Below are 26249 nucleotides of genomic sequence, written 5' to 3' on the forward strand. Positions count from 1 at the left end.
ATTTTCTAGTTATGAATTATGCTCATTTACATATTGAGGCATTAATTTATTTTCTAAATGAATAAAATATTTTATTTGATACATAAATTTAACCTTTCCTTTGCAGTGCTTACTCCTGATCCATGTTCCACATCTACTGTCTTTGTTTTCATTCTTTTTTTCAATATACAGGTTTTTATGTTTTTATAGAATCGACTAATATCTTTACTTTGTGAATACTTCTATCATTTTTCAGTTACCATAGAAAGTCAATTTAGACTTCAAAAATAATATTGACAAGTATTCAGTTAGGTTATGAGGATTAAATGAGATTATGTACATGTGCCAGGTATCAATTAATTGCTACTCAGCTCTACATACATACAGTTCATTTTTCTGCTCTGTGAAGCTTGAACAGTACTCTGGAAACATTTCTCCTTTGCAAGCTGACCCAGTGCTTCATTAGAAGGAAGTGGAGGGTCACTGAAGGAGGAAGGGTCTTCTCTTTCTGCATCTGGTGAGCCTCCTATTTTCTTGCCCCTGTGTCATAGCTGCCAGCAATATGTAGACCAGAATCCCAGTGATTCTCACTCTCCAGCCAGTTTTATTACCAGTCACCCTCCCTGGTTCCAACAAGTGTTTTGTTGATAACATTTTGTTGACCATTTTGTCTGAGGTTAGAGATGGTCAGAAGTAGAGTTCTACATTGATTCGTTAGTAGTTATTAACTGTTGGGTTGGATGATCCATGACTTGAAAGAAACAGTATTAGAATTTTGGTGACAAAAAAGTCTGGGGAAAACATATGTGGGTGGAACTCCCAATGGACAAAAACTATGAATATATTTGTGTCTATGTTGTAAATGGCATCTACCTCAGAAGAGGGTTTTAGTAATCAGGTAGAAAAATGACAAGCTCCATGGATGTCTGCCAGCCTCTTTCCCCAGCCATCCCAGCATTTGCTCAATTTATGCACGCTGAAAAGTGGCTATGGGACTATGGGGTCAAAACATGAACTTCCCTTACCAAAACCGACCTGGCTGGCACTAAGCTCAGTGCCTAATCTCTACCAGCCATAACCAACTAAGCCCCAATATGGTACCAGTTAGGCAATGAGATATTCCTTTTCAACTACCAAATTATTAAATATTTAAAGCCGTGAGTATAAGCAGGTTGGCAAATCTAGGGAAATGAGTCCTGATATCCTCTGCCAGTGGGTGTGTGGTTTGGTGTTCTCTCCTAGTGGCCAGTTAGAAAAACGGCTTCCTTTATTAATGACCTAAGGATCTTCTAACAACACACAAACACAGATTTACAGAGAAACTAAAGTTGTTGAAACTTCACTGCCTCCCACTGTCCTGAGCCCCTTCTTAGATTGGGAGAGTCCTAGCAAGTTATTCACATGGTCACATGGGTTTGGAAATTTGCAAGAAAGGTATTTTATATTTTTATCCATTAGTAATGCCCACCACACAAAACTTTATCAGCCTAGGCCTCACAAAACTGAATCTGACCTGAAAGTACATTCTTATTTAAAACAAAAACAAAACAAGAAAGGATAAAAGAAAGAACAAAAGAAAGAGATTCAGTCAGAAATTCCTCAATGCAGTTATGTTTAGTAGATAATTTTAATGTACATTTGAGAAGCTTGTAGTGTCCCTTTGGGGATATTAAAATGTAGTTTTGCTTTTATTTAGCTTAGCTTTTTTTATATTACTTTTACTATATGAGCATTCATTTTTTGATTCATATGACCCCTTTCTTACAATGCACTGTCTCTTCCTACATAGGTTAAGTTAAAAAAAAATCAATATGTAAGAGATAACCAGATACCCTGAATTTATACAAAGATTCTTCCTTTTCTATGAAGAAATGGATAGAGGATTTCACTAAAGATCCAGAATGCTAACAGCATCAGTATTCACGGAAGCACATATGATGAGAGCATGAGGATGTTTTGACTTCTGTTGAAGAATGACATTAACTACATCCATGAAAACAGAATTAATTTACTACAAATGAATTTATGGAAAATCAATCTTGTTATTTTAAATTCCTACAGAATCTGAAAGTCTTATGGAATCTCAGGCCCTACAATAATTTTGCAAAGTGATTTTTAAAACTGACATACAATTTTTTTTAACATCTTTATTGGGGTATAATTGCTTTACAGTGGTTTGTTAGTTTCTGCTTTATAACAAAGTGAATCAGTTATACATATACAAATGTTCCCATATCTCTTCCCTCCTGTGTCTCCCTCCCTCCCACCCTCCTCATCCCACCCCTCTTGGTGGTCAGAAAGCACCGAGCTGATCTCCCTGTGTTATGTGGCTGCTTCCAACTAGCTATCTATTTTACATTTGGTAGTGTATATATGTCCATGCCACTCTCTCACTTTGTCACAGCTTACCTTTCCCCTCCCCATATCCTCAAGTCCATTCTCTAGTAGGTCTGTGTCTTTATTCCCATCTTACCCCTAGGTTCTTCATGACCTTTTTTTTTTTCTTAGATTCCATATATATGTGTTAGCATACAGTATTTGTTTTTCTCTTTCTGACTTACTTCACTCTGTATGACAGACTCTAGGTCCACCCACCTACAATTTTATAGAATGTTTTGTCCCATTGTCTTATAAATATTTATAAAAGTCTCTCATAGGCTTACCAAAATATTAGTGACATTATTTACAGCAGGTAACATGAAGATAAACTGGAAGTGCCAAGGCAGTTGGAATTACTCTTTGGGGATAGCAAGTGAAAACAGACACCTTTGGAGGAGGGCTCCTCCATGCTGCAGGGGATCAGGACACAGAAGAGTCCTGACTCCCGCCATCTTTCTTAAAGTCCTCTCAGGAGGAAGGCTGGCTTGATGAAAACTCTTCCTTTTCTCTTTTTTCCTTCAAGACTACACTGGACTTTAAAAAAAAAAAAATCTTATTTTACTAGTATAACAATAATAAGGATCCGGGGAAAGAATGTGATTTATACCAGAACTTATAGCTTTTCAGAAGTGGCTTTAATCACAGTTATAACAGCATACAAATAGAAGGCAATCCTCCCATTCTTTTAAAATTGTGGATTGTATCCCATACTCCCAAATGCAAGTGGGTAGAAAATTCTTAAAAGATTGAGAGGAACTTTTGTGAAATGTAATATTTTAAACCAAACTCCTATTCTTAATATATTTTTCTCTGTATATTCCAGTTACATTCAATATTACTTTGGTTTCTATTATTTGCAAAATTCAGGTAGACTTTGTCAACTACCTCAAAATTATTATTTTTACATGTTAAATCTATAAGCTAATGATATAAAGAGATTGTTCACAGAACAAACTAATCAAAGTATTTTCTTTTATATGACCTCTATACATGTAACAAATTGTCATGAAAGGACATATTTTTCAAAATAAACAGTTCTATAAATATTTCTAAAAGTGCGGTGGAAGTGTTTAGTTCTTACAATTCCTGTTTGGTCAATATTGTATCTTTTGAACAGAAAAACTCGAGAGCATAAAAAAATGAGTGAGCTACATATTAAGTCGGTGCCTTTGCTAGATATGAAACCTGAAGTTTTGGGAATCTTCCCAGACTACAACCTATTAACAACTTATATTAAATTACCACAAAATAAATAATAGACAAGCATAGTATATTATAGGGTAAGAACAGTTATATTGAAAAGGATCAGATGAAAATATAATTATCTCCCAGTGAACACACACATACTCAAAAGAAATGAAAATCCACATCACCTGCCAGATCATTTTTCCTTTTTAAAAAAGAGGAAATTTAAAACACATGATTTATTCTACCTGTTGAAGTAATGTAAATGAAGGTGGGTTTAGCCCAATAACTGCATTTCTCTTTAGATTTACCAAATTGAAACTAGGCAACTGTTGGGCATATATGCTATCAAATAAGGTTGGCATTCAATCAAAATCTTGTAAAATATCATGTGTCATAAGAAGAAAAAATGCAACAACTGTAATAGCTAGATAATTAATTATGAGAGGTTGAATGTTTTAGCTTTTCTGAAATAGGAAGGAAACAGAAATATAGTTTTAGTATTTGTGAAAGCTAAGTGACTAAATTACTCTAAGAGTCAGTTTCTACATCTGCAAAATGGATTTAATAATATCACTTACCTTATATGGTTATTGTGAAGATACATAAGATAAAAATTGTAAAGAACTTAATACACATTTACAAATATTAATTGTTATTATTTGGTAAATTAGTTTGCTCAGAAACAAAGCCAGGTCTTTCTGTCCCCACATCTATAATGTTTCCATTGCTGCTATTGGTCAGAATAAAATGGATTAAAGCCATTCCTGATTTTGCTTTCTTTAAATTTAGATAATAAAAAATAAGCGAGTCTATTAAGGGTATTTCTATTATCAGAACAATCTGGAATTGAAATAATCTGTCTTCCCCATAATCTCCACATTTTATTATTATCTTCACTCCCTGTTACTCTTCACTTATTGAAGTATATATAAGAAACTTAAAGTTAATAATCCAATAGGAGCCTGTCCAGTCTGAAGAAAATCTTAACAGATATATATCAATTTAATCCAAAAAGCACTATTGAGCACCTGCTATCTATAAAAGACTCAGTGAGGCATCACATGGCAACAATCCAAAAATGTGATAACATACTCGGTGAGTGTATGGGAAAATAGGCGCCCTCATCTGATACTGAGGGTAAGTTACCATCATTCCTATGGAGGCCAATTTGACCATATCCACAAAAATTTTAAATGAAAATACTCTTTGAAACAGAAATCAGAATTTTTTACGCTGTAGATACTGCAGAATTCTAGCTTTATTTGTGATAGCAGACGTGGAGACATACTAAACATACATCAATAAGAGAAAGAATAGACAATGTATATTACAACCATATAACATAAGGCAGCTGTAGGAAAAGAAGGAAGGTACACTGTATGTGGTATTAAGAAAATCTCTCTAAAGTACAGATTAATTGTTAACTAGTATGATATTGTAAAAAATTAATAAATAAAAATACACAAGAATCCATATTTACATTTGCCAATAAATTCAAAAAATTTTTTCATACAATACATAGGCCTAAAAAGAATGATATTTATGGGAAGGAGAGAAGGAACTAGACAGATCAGCTTTTCACTATATGCCTTCTTCAGTTCAAATCTGAAGGCTGGCTACTAGGAGAATTCCCTCTTTTTCAGGGTAGGTCAGTCTTTGTTCTATTTAGGCCTTCAGCTGTTTGGATGAGATCTACCCACATTATGGAGTAGAATCTGCTTTACTGAGTCCACTGATTTAAATGTTAATCTCATCCTCACAGAAACATCCAGAATGTTTGACTGCATACCTGACTACTGTGGCCCAGCCAAGCTGACACATAAATTTAACCATCACACAGTTCATCTCAGGAACAGTTAAACACTAATAAAATCTCACACATTCTCTTTTACATAGAATTTCTTTCTTTACTTTTTCTTTTTCCTATTTTAGTTATAGGACAATATGAAGAAAAGCATTCAGCATTGAAAACTGTCAAACATCCATAAAGAGTTAATCTGGACCTCCTCTGGAAAGCTTGAAGAAATGTAGGCATTTATTCATTTATTTAGCTGATTTCGATTTACAGATTTAAGTGTTTAGTGAGCTATGAAAGATTAAAAATGACATCAATTTATGAATGTATTATTGCCATTAATATTTACCTTTGTGAGAAATCAAAGAGATTAATTCTGAATTGTATCACATGTTTAATGATATCAATAGTTACAGCATATTGTCCTGGCCCAGTTCATAACATGGAAGATTTTCCAGGTGGTGTAAAATGAGCATTTGTACAAATCAAATCAATTTTAACATGTATTTTAGAGATGTTAGCACTTCTAAAACGATCAAGGGGTGTTGTGTTAAAACATACTTACAACTATCTCTCTTATGAAGTTATGCCATGTAATAATTATTAGTTGTGCTAATTTTAGACTATGTTACTTGAATAAAACTGTTACTTTTCTATTTGGAAACCGGGATCTAGTGGACCACTGCTTCTAATTTTCAAAGACTAGAGATGTGTTGTTAAGAGTGAGTTTGTATCCAGTTATTTTTGGCTAGAGAAAGAAATATATCAAAGCGCCAATGTTATTTAAATGGCAATATTACTGAAAAGCGATTATGTGATTCTTTTTATTTTTAGACATGGCCAGGATTTCTTAAAGGATATCATGCATAGGATCTTATGGCAGATTCAGTTAGCTTTGTGGATAGAAAAACCACATTTTTTTAAACCATTCAGAAAAGAAAGGAATGAAATAAGACAATTTTACAGCAGGCTAGTACAAAGGGGATCTCCAAAAGTACTTTAAAAGGTCTACTTAATTTGCCACCAGATGTAATATACAATTATTAATAGTAGACTCCACAAACTTTAAAAAGTGGAACTGCTATTGCCAGTTGCTACTTTTGTATGGCTGTATTCACCTAACAGCATTTTAAGAAAGTAAATCATTCAACTATTTTCTAATATATTTTTCCATATGCTTGCCTTCTCTTAAGGTTTACTTGCTGTGAGCAATTTCATAGAATATTATAGGTTCATGAGTATCACATAAGATCCTTGAGAGCAAGCTGATATAATGTTTGAGTCTCCAAAGTACAATATTTTATCGAAGAATTACTCTCTTTTAATATAACAAACTTCCCCTTGAGTTTTTCAATTTAAAAATTAAATTTCCAATTAAATTAAAACCGAGTCTCCTATTGAGTCTATTTCATCTCCCATGTTAGAATATTTATGGAAATGCATGAATCAAGTTATCAGTTCAGATCTTTGCCATTATATAAATATTTTATGGTCTGAGTAGATAAGTTAAAATATCTGCTTATCCAACTTAGCTGGCTCAGTTATACCCAAAAGGAATAAAAATTATACCTCACTTGAGAAATCTTATTTCTTCTGCTGGTGCCCAGCTAATATTTCATTATTTTATTTATTTACTTTTTGTCAGACAGTCAGTCATAATTCAGTCAATCACCAGCCAAAGACTGAACGCTTGAAAACAAGAGAAGGGTTTGGATAGGTGAAAACATCTTAAGTCTTTTCAAAGCCAAAGAGAAGTCACTGCTGTCTGTGAAGGGAATATTAAAATGGTTTGTTGCAAAAATAATAATAGTACTAATCAAAATGAACTTCCAATAAAAGAATTTTATTTTATTTTATTGCTCAATCCAGTGAGTATTTTAAACTGATTTTCAAAGTATATAAGTATTCGCATATTTGTCTCCTAGCATTATATATTCCTTTTTTAGGTAAATTTTTCTTTGAACAAATTATTTAGCATATATTTATATTTTTGCATATAACTATTTAAGGCAGTGATTTATTAACATATCTGTATAGCTTTAATACCTGTCATCTTTTGTATCAATGAGAAGCCCAGTGTTTTCTCAGATCAATTAATACTTATTTTTTCACTTAAAAACTATGAATATAATAATTTTGTTTCTTATTTATTAAGAATTGATTAGAAACTTGCATTACAAATATTTTCAAAGAACCTTTTAAAAAGTAACGCTCCTGCTGTCAAAATGGCCATTGCTTATAGTGCCTCAGCTCTGACTAATTGAAAATTTCCCATATGAGTCACTCAGTTTGTGTCCAGTGAGGCCAATGATAACTAAATAATGACATGGAGATTAACAGTGTAGTGTATTTTGACATATGCATATTTTTAACTCAGTGTTCAAGGTCACATGTATTACCAACTTGACTAATACTCTTACGCAAGTATGAAGGAAAATGAATATGCATCAACTGCATATGGATGAAGGAATAATGTTCATTGTAATGCATGCCAAAATTCTTAAGTCACAACTTTTCCCATGAAAGTGCACCTACAAACATATGAAGAAACCATTAGAAAATAGTCGACATCCAAAGCACTTTAAAGCACCTTATATGGAGCGTACCTTTTGTATGAAGCATAACATACATTTTTAAGTAAAGTAAAAATGTACTTATAATAAAAAATAAAAATATTATAATTTCACGTGATAATTCAAATTATGCTTTTGATGTTTTCAAAAAACAAAAAGATGTTGATTAAAGAAAATAATAAAAGGTGTGTGTTTGGATGGATGAATGAACAGGTAGGCAGAGAGATAGAGACACAGAGATAGAAATAGATGTTTTGGGAATATAATGAAAAATACTCTAAAATTTTGAAAGTGAGAATAAAGATTAATATTTCTACATACTGAAACAGCTAGAATATTAAAGATTGGAATAGATAAGTAACATGTAAAGATACTGAAGTGCTAAATAGCATGTGCCCGCATCATATCAACCGCTTGACAAACAAAATAAGAACAAGACAATTTTATAAGAAAGTTTTACTAAACTTTCAAAACACAAGTAATTTTTCATATATATATATATAATTTTTTTGCAGAAAACGGAGTTCTTTTATGAGAGGCTGGTATAGCCTTGATACCAAAGTTTGATAAAAAAAATAGTTAAATAAATGAAAATCATTTTTTCTTATAAACAAGTTTGCAAAAATTGCAAAGAATCAGCCTCATGGATATAGAGAACAAACTAGTGGTTACCACTGGGGAGAGGGGAAGCAGGAGGGGCACGATAGGAGTAGGAGATTAAGAGGTACAAAATACTACGTATGAAATAGAGTCACAAGGATATATTGTACAATACATGGAATATAACCAATATTTTGTAATAACTAAATATGGAGTACAATCTTTAAAAATTGTGAATCACTCTGTTGCACACCTGAAATTTGTATAACATTTTAAATCAACTATACTTCAACTGCAAAAAGTTTTTAAAAATTTGTATAATATTGTAAATCAACTATATTTCAACTAAAAATAGTTTTTAAAAATTCTTAATATAATTAGTCAACCAAACTTTTCAATGTATTAAAATAAAATTAATCACATCAAATAAAGTTTATTTCATAAATGCAAGGATAGTTTAACATTATAAAAATCAATTAATAAAATTTATCCTATTTTGAAAGAAATAAGAAAATTTCTACATAGAAACTAAATGTAAGAGAACAGACTTCATTGATTGTCCATACTTAATGTATGATAACATTTTTAGAACATAAAAATGATGCAAGTAATCTTTTAGTCTGTAAAGACTATTTCACAAAAACACTCAGCAAAGGAACACTTATTATAATTCTACTATAATATGAAGTTAATATGAAGTTCAGCAAGGTAGCCGTATTAGGGAGAGAAAAATAAGAGTTAAAAATAAAACAAAATAAAAACACAAAAAGGGTAATGCACGGACTAATAGTGTGCCACAAGCTAAACTGTTTCTCATTAATCCTTCCTGAAATATATTACTCATGTCCTAGTATATTATATGTGTTTTTTATATAATTTCCTGTGCTTTTTTTTTTTTAACATATCATGGACAGCTTTATCTGACTACAGAAAATTATGCCATTTTAAGGAGCCATATTGTAGTAGTCCAGTATATAGATGAAAAATATGTATTTAATAAACCCCCTAATGGTGGATATTTAAATTATTTTGAACTTGTTCCTATTCAAAACAGTGGTATAATAAATATTCTATAATATTTTTCCAATATATAAAACTTAATGATGCTTTGCCTACTTATATGACTATTATTGTAGAATAAATGCCTAAACACTGAATTGCTGAATTGAAGATTATGTGAATTTTAATTTTGGAAGATTTTACCGAACTCTTACCTCAGTTGTCTATTTCATTTGAAATTGAAATTTTTCATTTGAAATTTTTGAACAAAACTTCTATTTCTTTGACACATTTATGGTTTCTTATTTATATTTAAATCTGAACCACCTGGAATTTATTTTAGCATAAGGAGAGAAGAAGGAAACAGATTTTCTGCGTTAGCCAGTTGCCCCAGTGATGGGTACTAGAAAAAACAACATTTCCCACATTTACTATAAACGATACCTTTTTATAAATTTCAGTCTTTCACTGTTTACCCTTTCCCTTGACAACACAAAACTTAATACTATAGGTGTATGCTGTGTTTTTATATGTGATAGTTCTAGTTCCCCTCATAAATATTACTTTGAGTCCTTTCCCTTGATATTTTCTCATGGTTGCTCTTCCAGATGAATATAGTCTAATTTTAACACACTTGAGAAAAATTGTGTTAGTATTTTTATATGTACCACATTCCACTTACTGATTACTATATGAAGAATTGAAACTCTAAAAATATTGAGTATTTTATACAAGAACAAGGCATACATTAAACATATTGTCTTCAAACATATTTTGAAACAGTACTAAAATTTCCTCATAGAAAAATTTTGAATTTCTCATTAAGCTGATTTCTATATATTTTACATTTTAATTACTTCAGTAAATGGCATTGTTCTTCTATTGTATTTCTAAATGGTTGTTTTAAAATAGAAAAGCTAATGATTTTTGTATATTAATTTTGAAAACAACTAACTTACCAATATTTATCACTTCTCTTGTATTTTTCAATCATACAATTGTATCATATGCAATAAAAATAATAATTTTGCATTTTCCTTCCCATTTTGATATTTATTATATCTTTCTCTTGACAATTTGCATTGGCAAGAATTTTTAAAATAATATTAAATAATAATGATTATAGTTCTAGTTATTTGCTGCCATGTAATAAGTCACCCAAACGTTAGTGGTTTAAAACAACCACCATTTTTTCTCTCACAGCTCTGTGGGTTTATTTGACTTAACTGAAAAATTCTTACACTGGCCTCTCTTGAAGTTGCTCATTCAGTTGCCCTCAAATTGCAGCTGGAGCTAGAATCATCTGGAAAACTAGGTTAATACAACAGCTGGGTTTCTCCTGTCTTAATGTATTCTCAGGCCCTTTCTACTGTTCATGGATTGTCAAAATATTTGGTCCTACAGTATAATTAGACTCCTTAAATGGAAGCTCAGAGGTCTCCAAAAGTGCAAAAGTGAAAGAAACCAGGATTTTCTTAAGTCTTAAACCTGTAACTAGCTCAGAATTACTTCTGCCACCTGCTGTTGTTTAAGCAGCCACAGAGCCAACCCAGATTCAAGGAACGGGAAAATAAATTTTACCTCTAAATGGAGAATATACAGTCACCTTATTTTCTCAGAGTCTACCTTTGGCCCACAAATTATTTATACTCCCCCCTATGTAAAGTACACTTTTCCCCTTCCAGGACCCCCCAAAAATTCATAGTAAGTTCTAAGTTCAAGAACTCATCATCTAAATCAGGTCCAAATGTGGTTCAGCCTCCTTAGGCATAATTACTTTCAAACTAAAAATCTTAGAATTCTGCGACAAGTTTTCATCCCTACATATCCCACATACGCAACATACAATGAGAAGACAAGAGAACCTGAACATATACTTCCATTCAAAATGTGGGGCAGGGGCTTCCCTGGTGGCGCAGTGGTTGAGAGTCCGCCTGCCGATGTAGGGGACACGGGTTCGTGCCCCGGTCTGGGAGGATCCCACATGCCGCGGAGCGGCTTGGCCCATGAGCCATGGCCATTGAGCCTGCGTGTCCGGAGCCTGTGCTCCGCAACGGGAGAGGCCACAACAGTGAGAGGCCCACATACCGCAAAAAAAAAAAAAAAAAAAAAAAAAAAAAAAAAAAAAAAAAAAAAAAAAAAAACAAAATGTGGGGCAAAACAAATGCACAGAGCAGTCACTGGTCCATGGTAATCTTGAAATCTAAGTGTCAATACTTGTAACCAACCTCTTGATTAGAACCTAATCTTACTCCCTGGGAGTGATTGATTCTCTGTCACTCATAGGTCCACTCTCTGGGCTCTTGGCTTCATACTGTGAGTTACTCTCTTTTTTTCTACAAGAAACGGCTGATGTAAGCAACTGGATATCTTAATTTTTCAGCCTGCTTCCTGTCTGTAGGAAATTTGAGGTCCAAAGGCCTCTTTTATTTCTGTCATTTCAGAGCATGTTATTATAATTCCCTTAATAAGTTTCCTGTATATCAGTTAAAATCTACTCCAGTAGGCCAAAGTCACACCCGCATATCTTTTTAAGACTGTCTCTTCTCTACCTTAGACTAAGAATCAAAGTACTATGGAAAAACATGCTTAAGAGTCTTAGAGCCCTACAATCTAGTGAAAGAGTCTAAAAGGTGACATCTTATATCATTTTGATGTCTTAAAGAAGTCTTGCAGCTACAAGCTCCATATGTAGATCCTGAAGAGATAGATGATAGATAGATAGTTAGATTTTTTTTCAGTGCCATGGATTTGATCTTTATCCTGAGACTGTTTCTCACATTGAGTGTCTTTTAGCGCCTAGGGAATTAGAAAATCTGGGAATAAGAAACAGTTTTATATTCCAAAGAGAAAACCCTAAATCAAAGTATTTCTTCTAGGTTCTGCTTGAAAACTCTTCTACTTTATCATACTCAGATAACAAAATAAACTGTCACTACCGACATTATGTATGGAAATTTCTTTATCCATGTCCATAGATATGTATGTATATATAATTCAGTTTTCATTATTTGTGGTAGTTATGGTCAATCAAGTCCACATAAACACTGAATTAGCAAATACTGAATCATTACCCATAGAGGAAATACAGGGTCAGGTTCCTGTGAGCCTCTGGTCACAATATTTTCATTAGCCACTCAGTACATAACTCTGTTTTTTGTATGCTTCTGTTTAAGAACACTTTAATATATGTTGTTGATGCATTAGCATTGAACTCATAGCCAATAGTCCTATAACTTATGCCTGAACTAAGCTTATCTAATGTACATTTTCTCCATAAGGCATATTACAGACTTCTTGCACTTAGAAACACTAGACAGCATGTCAATACTATACTTGGGACCATTTTTAGACAGTGAAATCACCAACATAGTGGTACTAAATAGACAATGAAAAGGATACTTGTTTATGGTAGGAGAGCAAAACATTACCTTGTTTAATCTCAACTGGGACGGAACGTATTGAGTGACTGAAATTTTTCACTGCTCTGGGCAGGTTTATGTGACTACAAAAGTGCCATGTTGCTTATACATTATATACAAAAATATATGTCTAATTTTTCACATACCTTGGGTGATCCCAATTCCAAACTTTCTAGCACTCAGCACAGATTGCCTTTTTCCAGCCTCCAATGACAGCTGTCTCTCTGTCCTTCCAGCCTTTACTAACAGTCTCCTTGAGACTCTTTTGATCTCCAGTCACAACCAAGTCCCCAAATCAGGAAGACATGTATTAGTTTTTATTACAGGAGCAACTTCTAAGTACCAATTCTTTTTCAGCCATTTTTCACTAAAAATAGTAGAAGTAGATTTTAACAATCGATTTCAAATCTTAGAGGCTGAAAACATGGATCATTTTCTATATCTTACAGATCTGTGGATTGCCTTGGATAAAACTGGCAGTTCATCTGCTGATCTTGCTTAAGATCTCTCTTGCAATGGCAGGCAGATGGCAAGAGTGGGCTTGGAGTCATTTGGAGGCTGGACTGGGATTCTGGGATGGTTGTTCCACATAGTCTCAAAAGCCTCTCCTCCAAGTTTCTCCCCTCGATTTCTTTATGTGGGTTGTTCAACAAGGTAGCCCTATTTCTCACATGACTGCTCTCTGCAGCCCAGAACGTGCAAAGCAAAAGTTGTCAGGTCTTTTTTAAGACTTATACTGGAACTAATACAGTTTCACTCCACTGTCTCCTATTGACTAAACAGTCACAGGCCAGCCCAGGAAAAAAGAAATAAGCTTTACCTCTTAGTGGTGAAGTGAAACAATTTGTGGCCATCCTTAATCCAACAAAGAGTATATCCTTGCTTTATTTCTCACTTCAATAGAAGTTTGTGTAATTCAGCATTTAGCAGGTTGGGATTTTTGTTTGTTTGGGGTTAAAGAAATATTTTTCCTTTAATCATGTTATAGAAAATTCTTAACGGTTATTAGAAAAGAATATCATAGTACTCAAATGATCTTCAGTTTCTATTAAGATTATATGTATTCTCCTTTGATGTATTAATATGGTAAATTTATAAATGGATGCTCTTTTACTGAACCATCCTTGCATTTCAGGAGTAAAATTCTTATGATCCATGAACAAAAACTTTTGGTGTATTATGGGTTTTTTGGATTGTTCATTTAAGATTTCTGCATCAGTAATTAAACATGAAGTCACTTTAGTTGTGTGAAGGGTGTGTGTGATCTTTCTCAAGTTTTGGTAGCACTGTTATTCTAGCTTTGCACAAAGTATTTTGGAAGAGTTCCTTTTTTTAAAACTCTTTAAATTTAAGAATTTAAATTATATTCTGATTATTCCTTGGAATTGTGAAAGAGATCATCTGTGAACCCATCTGGGCCTGCGTAGTATTTTTCACATATTTAACTATCTGAAGAATTTATTTTGTTTTTGTATTTATTTCTCTATTGATTTTTTTTATAATTTGCACTGGATAGATTTGCTTATTAAAAAATATATATAAATATAAAAAAGCTTATTAAAAATGTTTACCAGATGGAGCAAAATTCTTCAAATCCCTCTGTCTTGATCAATTCACCCATTCTAAACTATAATTTTGTATATTTTGGCTTTCTCCCATTTTTCATTAGATTAGGAAGCATTTTATCTACAGGAGAATCTCCTCATTTGTGATTTCATGAGTTAAAAATCTAGAGTAGGAAAATTTAGAATAGGAAAAATCCTTTGGGAATATTTCATTTGAAGCCCAACATTCCTTTTCTCAGTAAATCCAAGACAGCCAATTTTTCCTCAAGCATGGGAAGAGATTTGTGTGTCTTTGGGTACCAGATGAAATATTGGCTTATATTTAGAGACCGTGTTGTATGAAAAATAAGTACATTTAAATACTAGAATCATAATTGCTTGCATTCAGTAGACCAAGATGCTCATACTATGAAAGACAGAAGGGAAGTGTGATTGAGTTAACAGAAAATTCTTCTAATGCATCCCAGGCTCACTTCAGGGCATACTCATGGAGAAGAATGGAGAAATGGTATGTGGAAATCCTTCAGGACTATCACACTTACAAAAAAAGATTTAGCCAAAGATGCAAAGAGAAATCTGTTCATTCTGGATATTTTTCCTCATTGGCCGCAATTTTATGTGTTGGCACATATTCTTCATAATTTAGGATCTGTAGTTTTGGATATTTCTTTGTTTCACTGTAGACCATATTTTTCCCTCTGTTACTTTTGTTTGTTATCTGTTGGTTCTTATGAGCTTTAGAAGACAAAAATTGAATTAAAATGCTTTACTTCTACACATTTGAAGTCACGTTTATTATTTAATTTTATTATTTTTATTTTAGGAGTATCTAACATTTTATTTTATCAGAAAGTATTATATGTTAATAAACCCAATATTTTGAATTATAATAGTCTTATCAGCCTGATCATTAATTTCCTAATTGCTTTTAACATTTGACTTTTAAAGTTCAACTTATATCAACTTCAAATATCTACAATTTAATAAAATGTTGGCTTTTGGAATGTTAGTATATCAAAGTAACGAACAAAATAAAGTTCAACTTTACTATTTTATTTCAAAAATGTTAACAATATTTAAAGTGTTTACTTGAATATTCACTAAAACAAGCATGATGATTTAACTACATTAATTAAATAAGAAAAATATGAGAAACACAGAGTTCAAATATGTACATCTGTTCTCAAGTCCACAGTCATGCCAAAATCTATTGCTGGTTTTATTTAAATTACTACATTACAAACTCTTCCTTCTGTCATATGCATTCACCCTAATTTAGCTTCCCAATTAATTTCTATATTTACTCATGTTTATAATAATGACAAGGATTTGATTATAAAAGTGAATTTTTAAAAAATATTCCCTAAAAAGTATATTCATTTTTTATTTAATATTTTCCATTATTCTCTTAGGACATGTCTCTTTTTATTTCTTTATTCATTCAGCTATTTATGTGTAAATGAGAATCTAGCATGTGCCAAAATCTGTACTCATTTGCTGTAATTTGTTGTAAATACAATGTTGAGCAAAATGAATGCACTCTGTCCCTGTATGGAAATTGAAATATATAATAAGAAAATTATAATAAAGTAAATTAACCGTTGTAATATGGTTTGATAAGTGCTACAGTAGAGGAAATACACTTCCTAAGAGAACATACAGAAAGAGCTTCTTACCCAGAGTTAGGGGTTCAGAGATAATGAAGAATAAGGAATAGTTTATCAATAAATTGTCATCCTTGCAAAGAAGCTGTTAATTTTCTCTTTATAGGTCTAACTTTAGTGAAATTTCTGGCCTGCCAGGACAGAGTTCATGGTTTAATTCTGAAGTCTGATGAGTTATGAATTTAATAGGTAGAAAATTGTTTCTATTTTTTCCAGTATTCTTGTACATTAAATAAGGTTAATGTAAAGAGACAAAGTATTGGAATTAGCCAACATTGAATCAAGAAACCACAACATTATCTAAATGGCAAAATAACTGTTTCCCCAAATGGGATGCCAGTTTTAAGGGCCTTGGCTTTACTCTTGGAAGTCTACCAGCTTTTTAAACATATATTTTAAAACACCTGTTATATTTTCCAATAATATGGCTTTATAGACTAACTCCATCATCAAATTCCTGGTGTACTATTTCTGAACATTTTGCAAAGTTGGTTTTAATGTTTTAATTGATGTAGAAGGAGAAAGTTAATTAATTCAATTTTTTTTCAATGTAAGGAGAAGTAATTTCAAAATATAAGGCCCAGTGGTAAGATCATAAAATGGAGTCTTAAGTAATTTTTAAAATTCTTAACCTACATTATAATTCAGTTTAACAATCAGATTAACATGCTTAGAATCGTCTTGATTAGAAAAACAACTAATAATCTTTGCACTCATAGATATTAGTAATATAACACCTTATATAAGGAGGTAACTAAGGTTCAGTGAAGTCATAAGGGTAGAGCCCTAATCCGATAGGAAGAGAAATAAACCTCCCTATCACTCTCTTTCTCTCTCTCTCTCTCTCTCTGTCTCTCTGTCTCTCTGTCTCTCTCTCTCTCTCTATATATATATATACATATATATATATATATATATATATATATATATATATATATATATACACACACATATCCCTCTTTTTCTTTCTCTTCATAAGCACACACTGAGGAAAGGCCATGTGAGTACACAGCAAGATAATAGATGCCTACAAGCCAAAAGAAACTGGTCTCAGGATGAAACCTACCAGGATGGCATCTTGATCTTGGACTTCCCAGCCTCCAGAAATTAAACTCTGTTTAATCTACCCAGTCTATGGTATTTTCTTATAACAGCCCGAGCTGACTAACATAAGAAGTGATCATGAGTTTGGTTTTGCACATATTAAGTTTCAGATTGCTTTAAACTATTTAAGAGATGTTATCTAATAGAAAGTTGGAGGCAAAGCCCTAAAACTCAAAGACATCGATGTCTAGACGTCTATTTAAAAATATATATTTGTGAGTTTGCTTTGACAATGTGGTAATTGAAGAGATGGATTTAAATAAGATTACCAGGGAAATAGTATAAATTAAGGAAAGCCCTAAGAAACAAGCCTCGAAAAATGTTAAACATTTAAAATTGGATAGAGGTGAAGACGAGAAAGGAAATGAAGAAGTAACCACCAGAAAGGTAAATAGACTAAAAAGTGCTTTTTGGGTTAAGAAAGAGAAGGCACATGTGACCTAATCATGAACTAATCTAGTGGAGGAGAGCAGCAGCAAGGAGTCAGGAGAGAGTGGGTCAAGGAGTGGTTTGGAAATGAAGAAATGTATGCAGAGACAAATCTTTTTAGATGTTAAAATATTTAAGAAATTAGAGAGAAAGGGCAGAAGTGAAAAGTTCAGTGAGAATATTTGTTAACTTGTTTGTTTGTGTGTTTGCTTGCTTGTTTGTTGTTTTTTTTTTTATAGGAGAGTCCTGAGTGAAAAGCAAAGGGAAATATTCATTAGAATGAGAGTTTAATATATAAGGGGAAAGAAAGTGTAATTTTTTGTGTGAATTTCCTGCAATGAAGTTGAGATGCTAAACACCAGTGGAAGCGTCACCTTTACATAAAAAGAGGATATTGCCTCTTCAGTTGCAGGGAGAAGCATAAATTGTGGACAGATTTAAGTCAGTTTTATATCGTGAGGCTGAGGGAGGTCCCCTCTGACAGATTCTCTTTTTCAGTGACTCATAATGGGAATCATTACTGAAACTGAGAAGGGAAGATGGGAAGATTGGAAATTTTGGCAGAGTGGAAAAGGTCTGAAAAGGGCATTGTTTAAATAAAAGAATGATGGACAGTTTTTCAAGGACATATAGCAAGATTTCTGAGCGATGTTGAAGTGCCCATTTAAGGTAAGTGGCTATGAATTTATAGTAAAACCAGGAAATCCAATTGGGTACTTTTTGCCATAGTGCTTGATTACTAGGGTTCAAGTGCAAAGAAATTGGGTAATTGGTTTCTTCCAGGACCGAAATTTTGCGAAATGAGTGTGACGGAAAGAGAGAAAGTCAAGGACGTTTGTAGTGTTGAAAAGAGTATAGTAACTAATTAATCTAACCTGAATAACAAGGAAATGAAAAAAGAAGGCTCTGGTGTGAAGATAAAAAGAAAGGTCAACAGACTAGAGCTTGATTGCAATGTAAAATGATCATAGTAGGAGTATTTAAATAAAGCATGAGAGAAGTTTGTGGCCAAGTGAGATGTTGAAGATACTAGAAGGGATAGATGGAATAGGAAGTTGAAAGGAAATACATATGGATGACTCTGGAGGTAAGAAGGTCAAGAACTACACATGAAGATAGATAAACCACTTAACTGTTGAAGTGACCCAGGGAGATGGCAGCACTTCTGTTCTTAAGAATGTCTATAAAATAGGCCTTCCCTGGTGGCGCAGTGGTTGAGAGTCTGCCTGCCGATGCAGGGGACACGGGTTCGTGCCTTTGTCTGGGAAGATCCCACATGCCGCGGAGCGGCTGGGCCCGTGAACCATGGCTGCTGAGCCTGCGCGTCCGGAGCCTGCGCGTCCGGAGCCTGCGCGTCCGGGGCCTGTGCTCCGCAACGGCAGAGGCCACAACAGTGAGAGGCCCGTGTAACACACACACACACAAAAAGAATGTCTATAAAATATATGTCAAAATCTTTGCAAGATTATAGAGAATTTTCTGGAAGGCATCAAATGACAGCAACCAAAAAGGATTAGGTAATACATATGAAGGACTTCACCAGGTTTTTGTTTTTAGTTTTACAAAAGACTGAATGATAATGATCTGGATGGACGGAGCTACAAGAAGCAGCAATGACACCAATCTCACCTCACTCATGTCCTTGAGGCTTGAAAAAATCACTTCTTGAAAACATTCTGCCAGGTGAATTTTCTCAATGAGAGAGGGAGTTTCACTTAATGCAAGGACAATAGGAAAATGCTGAAAGAAGTGTGTGAAAATCGAGGGGAGTTTGCTAATTATGAAGCTGTGATTCTAGTGGGCACAGTGAAAGGATGTGTCAGTGGGGCAAAAGGTTGGGGGTGGAGGTTGGGTCGGGTACAATAATTTAGGTGATGTTGTTTTAGAAAATCTATGATGAGAAGCTTACACATTTTTGCTGACTGATGGAAACAGACATGTGAAAAGTATATTAGTTTCATCTAAAAAGTTGCTTGAAGGAGAGTGTACACTAAGCCTAGAAATCGGTGGGCATGTCTCTTTTGGCTGAAGTGATGTTGAACACAGGTGCCATATTTTCCTCCTGCTAGTATGTTCACTGTTAGACCCAGAATTCAGATTCACATTCTGAGTTGCATTGTTAATGGTGAATCCAAACACTATCAACAGCATCAGTATCAATAATAGAGCATGTACTATGTGCCATGGTAATGTTCTAAGTGTATCATAAATAGTAACTTATTTAACCCTCTCAAAACACCTAGTGGATGCCTGAAGTCATGGGTAGTACTGAACCCTAACTATACAATGTTTTTGCCTATATATGCATATCTATAATAAAGTCTAATTTATAAATTAGGCACAGTAACTAATTTAAAAATAAAACAATTGTAACAATATACTGTAATAAAAGTTCTGTGAATGTGGAATTTCTTTTTCCTTCCTCACAATTTCACAGATAGATTTGTTCTTACCACGGATCTTAACAACCTCAGAAAATTTTGTTTTTCTTTTCTAAGGGTTAACTGAAGACAAGCACTGCAATATCACGACAGTTGCTCTGATAACCTAGAGGCTACTGAGTGACTAAGGGGCTGGATATGCTGGGAAAAATATGATTCATCTCCTAGGCAGAATGGAGCGGACAAAGGAGATTTCATCGCACTACACAGAAGAGCATGCAATTTAAAAAAGTGTGAATTGTTTATTTCTGGAATTTTTCATTCAGTATGTTCAGACCAAAGCTGACCACAGGTAACTGAAACTGTGGAAAGTGAATCTGTGGATATGGGCGGGACTACCATATAACGTATTGGAAGCTTGTCTCTAAAGGGAAGTATAGAGATGGAGTGGCAACTGGACAGAGCAGAGGGTCTGAAAAAGTCAGTGTTTATTGGTTTTGCTTTGTGTTAATGGAGAAGTAAGTTAGAACATGTCTGACCTACTTTCCACATTAAAATCCTGTGTTTTTTCTTTTTGTCATGGGGAAAATGTAGAGAGAGAGAGAGGCATTTTTTAAATGGTGTGGATTTTTATTTATGTGTGATGTTATAAAATCAATTTAGCATAACAAACATAAGCATAACAATTAAAGAGAGACAGGTGCCACACCTTACAGCAGAGAATATAAAATATTTTGGCATCTGAATAGCCTTAATTTATAAACTCTTGCTAGTGATCACTAATTATATCAGAATATTTTTTATTTATAAAATTATTTTAGTCTTATTACTACATTCATTTAAAAGTTTCACTTGACTTCCAACTTCAAAATAAGTTATCCTAAGAGCATATTTTAGTAGTGAAATATCTGAAATTGAAACTGAGAACATCATGGTGAATTTGAGAAGGAAGACTTCAGGGACATTTCTATGGCAAATTGTTTATGTGCCAATAAATTCTCTAATAGACATTTTCACCAGTCTGCTAAAGTTTCACCCAAGAAAAATAGTATAAGGAATAAATTTATCTCATTTTCTGTTCCCTCTTGAAACAGTAATTATATTTTTAAAAACCTAGAATTTATACCATGTGCTTTTCTTTATACCTCAGACCCTGGAAAAGTATAAAACCTTTATTGAGAAGAAACAAGCAATCTACACATTAAGCTCTTTGCAGAATTAAACTTATACATTTGTATTTTAAAATTATGTGGATAATAAAGTAAGCATTATATATTGAGGCCCTAATAGGTGCATTACAAGGGTAATAACATAATTTTTTTATGCTAAAAGATTATGACTGAAATGCTTTAAAGTATGACACAAGTTTTGGAGGAAAGAAAATCATTCTTCTTTATCACTAGTTCTATGAACCTTCCGTCAACAAATCCTTCAGCAGAGTTCCTAGAGGCTCCCCTAACACTGTAGTATCACCCACAGATTGGAAGGGATGTATGTGAAGCATAATCCCTCCTCTCTCTTACGGTCTTGTTAGTGCTCATTCATCTACCTCATTAAACTCACTAAATAAATAAAAAATGGACAAAGAATATATATCAAGTGATTTCTAAATTTAGATATAATTTCAATTTTTCTGCTATTCACATACATTTCCACATCCAAATAAGATTACTCCCAAAATAATGTTTTACTGCAAATTTTTTGTGTGTGAAATACTGCATCTATGGATTTTTCAGAAAGGCATTTTACCTATACCTAAAAATATTACATGAAAGTAGAGATATTTCTTTTTTTTACCTTGTTAAAACTACTATCTTAAAATTATATCCAACCACCACCAACATGTAAGAACTGAGGTCACATTAGATTTTAAATAAATATGTACTTATATATTTATTTCAATAGATAATATATGCACTGTGATTTCAAAAAATACAAACATTACAAGGGGGAATACAAGGAAAATTTGTTTCTCACATTGTAGTTCTTTATTTTCCCAGAAATAACCACTATTACCAATTAATTATCTTTCCAAATAATCTGTGAAATTACAAATGAATCAATATGAATAGAGATATAGAATCTATATCTTAATAAATGTAAGCAGCAACATACTTCTATGCAAATGTATATGAATATATGTCTAATAGGCATTGTGTTGTACTTAACATAACCAAAATGTTACTTGAGGGCAGGAACTCTATTTTTTTCACCATTCAAATCCCAGTACCTAGAGCACTGCCTACTGTAAAATAAGGCCTGATGCTTTTCTTCCTTGCTCTCCTCACTTAATATATCTCAAACATCTTTCAGTCCCATAGAAAATACTTTTACTTGACTACATGGCATTTCTTTGTATGAATGCACCATAATTTAACTTACTAGTTACCTAATAATAGACAACTAGGTTGTTTATATTATTTTGCTGAGGCAAACAATACTGCAGAATATACTGACATATATATACATATAATTTTTTAGTTCGCATGTGATAATATAACTGTTGGATAAATTCCTAGACTAGAACTGCTGAATCGAAGGTATGTGTATTTTTATGTTAATATATTTTGCCAAAGTATTCTCTCAAGAGATTGCTCCAATTTAAATTATCAGCAACAATGTATGAGAAGGAGTGTTTTCAAAGATTCTCATCAATAGAGTGTGGGTAAAATAGTATTGTTTTAATTTTTACTTTTCTTATCATGATTGAGTTTGAGCATATTTTTAAACATTTAAAAACTCAGTGTAGTTTCTATTGCTGAATTGTCCTTGACACATAATTTTTCCAGGAGGTCATTGATTTATGGCCACTCATTATTATGAAAATAAATAGAATAGCCCATGTGTTTTCTTTTGACTAGATTTTAGTCTTTTTTGATACAATTTTAATTTTTGCACACTCAAAACTATTACTGTTTTTCTTTATGACTGTTCAGTTTACTTTTGTGTTTAGAGAGGCTATTCCATTTCAAGACCATAAAAAAGTATCAAGTGTTTTCCGTTATTTCTTTTATGGTTTCATTTTTATACAATAATTGTGAGTCATCTGAAATTTATCTCCCTGAAAGAAATGATGCTAAAATACAAGGTTGTTTTTTTTTTTGCCCCGATATGGCTAGCTAATAATCCCAGTTCTACTTATTAAATAATACTTCTCTTCTAACCAATGTGGAATTATGAAATAATTAAGTTCAATATCTGGACTCTCTATTTATCTGATTTTATATGTACTGTGATTACCATATACTATTTTTAAATTTTTCATGGAGTTGGTCCCCTCCCATTATACTTGTTTATATTTTTTTCCAACAATATTTGCAATTTTGAACTTAAATAACTTGATTATGTCCAAAAATCTCTTGTTGATATTTTATTTTGATATATTTAAATGTATTGATTAAATTAGGTATAGTTAATATCACTGTAACTTTAAAATTTATTATGCAAGAATAAAGTATGCTGTTCCATAAAGTTTTCACCTCTCCGTATTATCTTAACCTTTTTTCATTTTGCACTTTTCTTAAGTTTATTTTTACTTTTTATTATTCTCTTTTGCTGTTGTGAGACCATTTATTCTGTTATATTTTAAGTGTTTCTTGTTTGTATATAAGGTAATTGATTTGTATAAATTGTTTGTATTCAAAAACTTATGATATTCTCCTATTATTAGTTTTTCAGTTGATTCATATAGTTTCCTTTTACCTTCTTTTTTTAAAAGATATTTTAAAAATATATTTTAGAAGATGGGTTGAATTTCATTACCTTTATGGCATACATACATACATTTTAACTGTAGTATAGTCAATTATATAAATATTTCTTCTCTTTTTGACAGTTCATGTCCATTTGCACTTTACTTCATGCCTATTAATTTTCAAACAACATTTCTCAAAATATTACACAGGATGACTCAATTAATAGGTCACAAATTTATAAATTTAGTTAATTAATTATTTAACTCCAAACATTTGAACATTGATTACAAGCTTAATTACACTCCTTATAACCCTCATATATATATAATTTTCTTAAATGCCTTAAACACTTTAAAATGCAGATAAAATCATCATACACTATAATAATGCTTATAAACAAAAAGATACAAAATTGCTAATACCATGAGGTTAAATTAATTTTATTTTCTCTGTTTTTATTCTTCCTCTTATTTTTCTCTTACAGTTACAATTCTACTTACCTAACCTAGAGAGTTGAGGTTACCTTTGCAGAGTAGCTGAGTTAGCACATAAAAAGTGGTGAATGGTACATGATGAGGGACACAAGACTAATCTGTGCCTTCCATGGTGATACTCTAGTGTGGTATCTAGTTGGACAGTCCTTTTTGATAACCTAATTAAGAACTGTCTAAATATTTGAATTTATTAACCAAACATATACTCATTTTTGTGACCATACTCTTTATTTCTGCTGGGATTTGATTAGTAGCAAGTAAATGTACACTTTTATCAATTCCTTTTACCAAAACTAGATATCTTTTTCTTCTGATCAACCAATAAGACCCATGATATTGACTCATTTATGATTTTGTTATTGACACATCTATAATAAAATGCTTCTAATGTTGCATCATTTAGTGTGATGTTTTCTTTAAGCTTTTCTTAGATATCTTTTATGAAATTAAGAAAATCCCCTCTATTCTTTTTTTTTTTTTTTTTGCGGTACGCGGTCCTCTCACTGTTGTGGCCTCTCTTGTTGAAGAGCACAGGCTCCAGATGCGCAGGCTCAGTGGCCATGGCTCACGGGCCCAGCAGCTCCACAGCATGTGGGATCTTCCCGGACCGGGACACGAACCAGTGTCCCCTGCATCGGCAGGAGGACTCTCAACCACTGCACCACCAGGGAAGCCCCCCTCTATTCTCACTTTGCTAAGGGTTTATATAATACAAATTTTTCCTTGATTCCAAAAAATTTTTTGAACCTACTGGTTTTTGTTTTAGTTATGTGCTTTTATTTCAAGAATTTTTTTTCTATTTTATAGATGTTATTTCCTCAGTTACCATTTTAAATTCTAAACAGACTTATTCTGGAGGCTTTTTCAAATGCTCAATTTTTTTTCATCCCTTCTAGAATGAATTCATGTTTTTATGATTGGTTTTTATTTGTTCTTCTATAATATTTACTCATGTTTAGAATTATGTTGGCATGTTCATCTCAAGAAGTATGAGTTTAGCTTTTCTCTGTCCTAGTTAAAATCGCATTTTGCTGAGTAAAAACAGTAGCTCAAACAAATGAAGGGTTGTTTTTCTCACATAACAAGATGTGCAGAGGCAAGAAACCATGGCTGTTATAAAGCCCAAGATGACATCAAGAAAGCTGGTTCTGTCTTCATGCTCTGTCATGCATAATGTGTGGTTTCATTCTTACAGTTTTAATACAACAGCTGCAACTCCAGATATCATGTTATTTTTTTCAGGCAGAAATAACAGGAATGGCCCAAGGATTTTCTTCAAATAAAATTATGTTTGGACCAAGAACCCCTCACCAAAAACTAACACTTTCATCTCAATGACTAGAAGGTGTCCTAATCTAACTTTAAAGAAGGCTGAGAATTCAAATATGTTTAAATATGTAACGCGTAATAGTAAACAAAACTATGCAGGAAAGTTTTGGAGTGGTTGTTTAAGAATCCAGTTTATAATGTCATTCTCTCTTCTCTCTGATTCCTTGTTTCACTAAGACTAGATTCATTGCCTTACCACACCTGAAGCGTTGTTCTTTCTGATTACTTTATTTTAGCCATCTAGGCCTATTTCTAGACCCAGAGCTCAGTAGGCTTGTGACTTCAGCTCTCTTTACCACTGATCTTTTCTGTTTTTGCTCTGTGAGGAGATTTTTATATTGGGGGGACATGGCACTATCATTTATAATTTTATCTTTTACATTTTATGTATTATTTTAATGGATTTAGAGTGATGAGAGGGGTTATTGAAACATGTCCATATAGTATTATCTTGACTAGAAGCACACATCATTTTTACTTTGAGATAATTTCATCTACATAACACTTTCAAAACGAGTATACTCTTTATCCAGCTTTCTCTTATGCTACTATCCTATATAACCATAGAGCAATTGTCATAAATAAGAAATTAACTTTGAAGCAATACCATTAAACTACACAATTTGCTTAGAGTTCACCTTTTTCTCACTAAT

This window comes from Hyperoodon ampullatus, assembly GCF_949752795.1.
Source record: "Hyperoodon ampullatus genome assembly, chromosome: 5".
NCBI lineage: Eukaryota > Metazoa > Chordata > Mammalia > Artiodactyla > Ziphiidae > Hyperoodon > Hyperoodon ampullatus.